This window comes from Austrofundulus limnaeus, unplaced genomic scaffold (assembly GCF_001266775.1).
Source record: "Austrofundulus limnaeus strain Quisiro unplaced genomic scaffold, Austrofundulus_limnaeus-1.0 Scaffold47, whole genome shotgun sequence".
Taxonomy (NCBI): domain Eukaryota; kingdom Metazoa; phylum Chordata; class Actinopteri; order Cyprinodontiformes; family Rivulidae; genus Austrofundulus; species Austrofundulus limnaeus.
In genome coordinates, this window is record NW_013952449.1 from 835,733 (window position 1) to 841,843 (window position 6,111).

Genomic DNA, 6,111 nt, shown 5'->3' on the forward strand with positions numbered 1-6,111 from the left:
GGTGGGTACCGGCGGGCCCTGTGAGTTCGTCACTGCTGGCCCCAGGGGTTGCTGTATGTGGTCGCTGGTGGGGCTCTTCCAGTTCTCTCCAGTGGTCCTCTTTAGGGGGTGGGTGGGCGGCTCATTTAGCGTCTTCAGTTTGGAGAAGTTTAATTCTGACAAGACTGACAAGCTAACAGGTTTAAGTCTGAATGCAGCTTAAACCAAAAAAGGCGGTCGTCTTAAAACAACTCAAATCACAAAATGCATTCTATATTTAAATGCTGCTGGTGGTGGGCCAGCATTCTTTTGAGCCAAGGTAACTATATTTATGGGCCAATTAAAAAAAATAGACAGACAATTCAAACATTTTCTGCTATTGTTCTGGCACAGTCACATCTTAGTCCATCTTTTCCCATCTCTAAAGCTACGTATATTTATTTATTTATTTTTCACAATATTACCACAATTTATGAGGTGAATGGCGACATGTGTTTTCAGAGAATACATGGCACTGATATAAGCATCAAATATAAACACAAACACCGCTTCTTCAGGTCCACACACCATCAGCGGAACCCTGAATGACACTTAAAAGCATGACTATAACCAAGCCTTTACCCCCCCCCACCCCCACACACACACTCATCCTGAGTTTTTCTGTTTACTTTAGACATCCACATTTGCGAAAAGATCTATGTTGGTCTTTTGACTTGTCCAGGGTGTACCCCATCTCTTGCACAGTACCTGTTGGATTTAGGCAACAGTGACCCTGTGACTCAGAAAAAGGGGGGAGGATAATAGATGGATGAAGCAGATACACACTGTAAGGTGAGGATAGTTGATGTAGAAAGGATTAATGTTAAAAGAATAAGGAGACTGTGGATTCAAGCCTGCTGCAAAAATGTTTGAAATGGATCTGATGCTAATTCATCATCATACATTCATAAGACAATTTAAGAAGTATAGAAATATGATTTTCAAAAGATATAGAGATGCTCAGTGTGTCTGATTTTGTGTGTATATATATGTGTATATATATGTATACATATAATATTGTTTCTTTTTTTGATTTGTGGTTGCTTTGTTTTTGCAATATATGGTACATTTGGGACTGCGTATATATGTTGTATGTATTCGTTCATGTGTGTATGCGTATGTGCTGCATATGTGCAAACATACATTTGCATATGCTGCAAATGTATGTTTATCTTTATAAATATTTTCTGTACTATATAATTTAGTAGGTAAACAGATTGTTGTTTAAATCTTCATGAAATTGTGATTTTGAATAAGAAAAAAACAAGAATTAATTATTAATATTTTTTAATAAGCCATGAAGAAGGGTGGGATTAAATAAGTTTTTTTTTACTTCTTCCCATTCCTTTTCAACTATGTTAATTTCATTATTATCATTTTTTTATCATTGTTTTATTTTGTTTTCCATGTTTGAAATAAATTCTTAATAAAAAAAATACAGCAGGACATGAATTGCAGATGAAACTATTAGCCTACATCACAGAGCATGTCTAACAATACACAGTTATGAACATCAATAAACAAAAAACAAGTTTACTGTGAAATCCTCGTGTTTTTTTAGCATCAGTGTTCATAAGTATTAGTTTACTTTATGTTATTATATTTAATGACATCATAAAATTCATCGTTGCCATCATAGTATTTATTAAAATTGTACAAAATAAATGATGTTTTAATATATTTGAGTCAGGGATTAAAACACAGCTCAATAATTTCTACACTATTTCTCAGTTTGTCCTCACCAAACAGGTTGTTGGAACAGTCATGGAGTGGCAGAAGTCAATTGTTTGACAATTGAATTATTTTAAAAATGCAGTCATAATAAAATTTTAGGCAAAAATAGTGTGGTGAATTATTACCTTCTCCTTCATCCATGCTATTCGTTTTTTTTTTTTTTTTTGAGTGCTCAGATGGCCTTGCAGCCTTTCCCTTCAGTAATTATACAAAATATTCAGTTACTTCTCTGCTTAGTTTTTGTTGCGAAATAACCCTCTAGCTGTTGGGTTCAAATGACCCACAAGGCTTCAGTGTTAATCCTGAAGCCTTGTGGGTCATTTTGACCAAAGGGCAGCAGGAGGGTCAAAGGTCTTTTAAAGTCCCAGAATGAAATTACATGACAACTCTTGTGTTTTTTCCTAGAATAAATATTTACCAATGTTTACCAAATCAATGAACAATTTATCTAACCTGTCATTATTCATCTTTTGTTTATCTCTTATAATGGATTTGCTGCTAGATTCAGGAGCCCATATGCTGCCTTTTTACACTAGAATAATGTAAATACGGAATAGGCATGATACAGTTCTTATTTGCTTTGTCTTTGAAATATACAATTTGGCTTTGTTGTCACAAAGGGAGCAGCAAAATATACATGAATATTAAACAGGACCATCTGCAGGAAGTGTGTCTGACCGATTGTGGCGGGCCAGCTGGGCCAAAAATGCCCAGGATAATTTTTTGTCCTTGTCTCGCCTTGCCTCCAATAGTCCAGAACTGAAAAGCTATGACCTTTATATTGCAGACATGCCTCTAAAACTGTACCTTCTGGTTGCTGTGTGTGTCATATTCTTCCTTCTAAGGTCACATGTACAACTGATTTGTAAGATAAAACACCTTGTTCTTGTTGCTTGCCAAACACTGACAGGCATTTTTCCGCTGCCATGCACACTGTCATCATGCAAACAAGGCACACCTGAAAAGGAGAGCTCGCTCTGTTTGGCACTCATGCCATCTGAATAAAGGTTGAATGAGTGAACATCCTGTAGCTCCATATTCATTACTCCCCGTGAGAAATATGGTGTGCCTTGTCAGCACTTTCCCCCAGCCGGTTGCCCCCAGCGTGTCGACGTCTGCGTTGTTGTTGTTGTTGTTGTATGCGTGGAGCAGATATAAATGGAGCGTTGCTGAGGCTCTGTAAATATTTGGAGCTGCTGTCGCACCATTTGTTTAAAGCCGACATCTGTGGGCTGTAGGGCGCAATAAGGGGGAGGAGTGCAGTTTAGGTGAGGTGAGGTTTTAGAGTGCTTTTGTTACATACTGCATATAATGCAGACATTTTAATACTGGTGTGATGGCCGAATGCATGGCCACACTCCATTAAAGTCGGTAACTCTCATGCACATTCATTAAATTTTATTTATTCATTCAAACACATTAAACAATAGAATGTCATTTGTTGATTTTAAATACATTTGTTCTATTTGTATGCGTGTACATATAGTTTGCTTGTGTATTTTTTATCAACTCATTCTTTGTTTGGTTGTGTTTTTGAATAATTCTTGTTTCTTTTACTGGTTTCTCATCTGCTGGGATCTCTGGGAGTTACCAGACAAAACATGGTGGCCAGGGCTTGATATTCTTAACTGCTAGAGGTGGATAATTGGACTGCACCACCAGTTCCTGCTGAAGAGGGGGACCTTGTATTTTCTTTGTTTAAACAAGCTTTTGTATTTGAGTATTTACTGAGTTTAATGTATGATTTTCTTCTTTAGAATTTAGTTTATTAGCAAACTGAACTGTACTGTGTATTTTTGTTGTGATTAGTGATTGTTTTGTGTTGTGTTAGCCCTCATGTGTTGCAATGGTCTGATCTGCCAGAGTGTATATAAACCCTTGTGTGTCATGTGTCAGAAGGTCAGTTATGTTGTGTTATGCAGTCAGTTTGGTCACATTTTTTGCCTGAGTTCATTTTGTTATGTTTGCCTCTTTTATGAGCTCAGTTTGTGTTTTTTTTTAAGTTTACTTTTTTTGGGTTAAAAATAAAAACCCTATTTTTCTAATAATTCCTGTGACTCCTCCTGTTTCAACTCGGCCCATCACAACTGGAAATGTACTCAGTCTGTCAATCAAGGTTTATGATTGCATCTCTGTACAGATGTGATTCCAGATGTGTCATGTGGGCACAAAAGAAAACAACTGATGTATACAAAGGCACAGAGAAATTTGTTGATTCCCCTACAGTTTAGTGAAATAATTCTTGTGAAGTGATTCAGCTGAAAACATTTGTGTAATAAATATCTGCATGCTATTATCATAGGTACCTTCAAGCTTATTGTCAGCAATTCGGCTCATTAAAAGTGAACACAACCACTGGGTTGTTTTTGGTAAAGATTTCAACACTATCTGCAAACAGCTTCATATTCCTCAAACTGCAGCTGCTAGTATTTATCAACAGTACAAGGTTCATGGGACTGTAGGCAACCTTCTACGAAGTGGATGCAAGAGGAAATGCAACCCCATGTTGATCAGACAGTTGGTGCTGATAATAGAAAGTGAGCCAAGAAAACCATGCAAAACCATTCAAGCTGAACTCCAAAGTAAAGGTACTTTACTTTCTGATCACATTATGTGTCATATTTTGAATTGTAACAGGCTCTATGGAAAAGACACAGGAGAGCCCCACTATTGACAAAAAACAAAAAGCTAAGCAGGAATTCACTACATTGCATGTTGACAAACCCTAAAATGTCTGAGAGAGGTTTCTGAACTGATCTATCAAAAAACATCAGTTGTGTTTTTAATTGGTATAGAAGAGTACAAAAAGATTTAACAATTTTTGTGTTTATAAAGCAACATGGCATTTTCGTGGCGGCATGGTGGCTCAGTTGGTAGAGCTGATGCCTCTCAGCAAGAAGGTTGCCGGTTCAAATCGCGGCCCTGGACCTTTCTGGGTAGAGTTTGCATGTTCTCTCCATGCATGCGTGGGTTCTCTCTGGGTACTCCAGCTTCCTCCCACAGACCAAAAACATGAATATGATAACTCTAAATTGTCCCTAGGTGTGAGGGAGTGAGTAAACGGTTTTTTGTCTCGTTTGTCTCCATGTGTGGCCCTGTGATGGACTAGCAACCTGTCCAGGGTGTACCCCACCCTTCGCACTGTGACTGCTGGATATGGGCACCAATGACCCTAGAAAATGAATAAATGGGTATAGATAATGGATGGATGGATGTGTATATATAAAGCCCATTTCACTCATGATGACAATCTCACTACAGCATACAAAATTAGCCAGATAGTTGATGATGGTTGCACTATAAGCTCTCTCTATGCTAACGCAATGCCCTCACCACTGGCATAATGACTACACAAGGTAGTTTTCATGATCTTGCCATAATAGTACTGTGGCCTAGGCAGGAGGTCAGTCCTGGCTCAAAATCTTCATTATCAACCTGGATTTAATTTCATGATTCATTTTTGCCACCACACTCCGCCATGATCAATCATAAAATGTTTTTTTTAAATACAGTCTTAAAAACCTTGCATATTCTGAGTGAGTTTCAGTACTATAGTTGGGCCATCGTCCAGTAAAAAGGAGTGAGCCCAACAGGTCCAAGTATATATAACGACAGTCAGGCCCACTTCTATGGACCAGAGTCTGTTGTAGGTATTTCAACAACAGTCTGTAGGACTGCCCTACAGGCCTGGATCAGTTATCAATATTCAATCCACTGGAGGGAGCTAACTGACTGTAGAAAGGCATGGGAACTGAATAAAGGCCCAAATCTTAGGTTTGGGAAAGTTGTCATTGCTCTGACAAGAAATACTCTAAGCACACTGGTTGGTGTGCTAACTGGGCACACTGCTCAACCGCCACAAAATGGTGATGGGACTCCATGACGATGGTCTGTGTGATGCCTGTGGCATTAAATTAGAGACCTCTTTGCACTACCTATGCCACTGCCACTGGCTCTGAGCAGTCAAAAGAAAGAAAGTTCAGTGTCCTTTTGGGAAGAGCACTGGGCCCACTTATGAGGCCCCTGCTCATATGGAGTCTATCCATCCCTGTATAAGCAGCACCAACAACATTAAAAACTTTACCTGATTTTGTTTATAATAACTGTGAGAAACAAACTACACTGTGTTCAAGACCATATTGATTGGTTGACTCAGCTTTAGTAACACATTGGGCCTCATGCAAGAACCGTTTGTACGTACAGATTTGTTCTTAAATTGTGCGTATGAGTGATTTAGGAGAATTTGTGGCATTCACCAATGTTTGCGTATTCTAAGATTATTTTCAGATACGAACAAAATTCACGAGTGGTCCAGACCTGTCGTATATTTTACGAGCAGTCAGTCTGCTGTTATCCAGA

The 6,111-nt window shown here is 38.4% G+C and overlaps 1 protein-coding gene across 3 annotated transcripts in view; it reads right to left on the reverse strand.

Annotated features, from left to right (window-relative positions):
- Window positions 1-6,111, reverse strand: part of nlgn1 (neuroligin 1) — a gene marked incomplete at its 5' end in the record, with an annotated part of 498,373 nt that overhangs the window by 21,720 nt on the left and 470,542 nt on the right.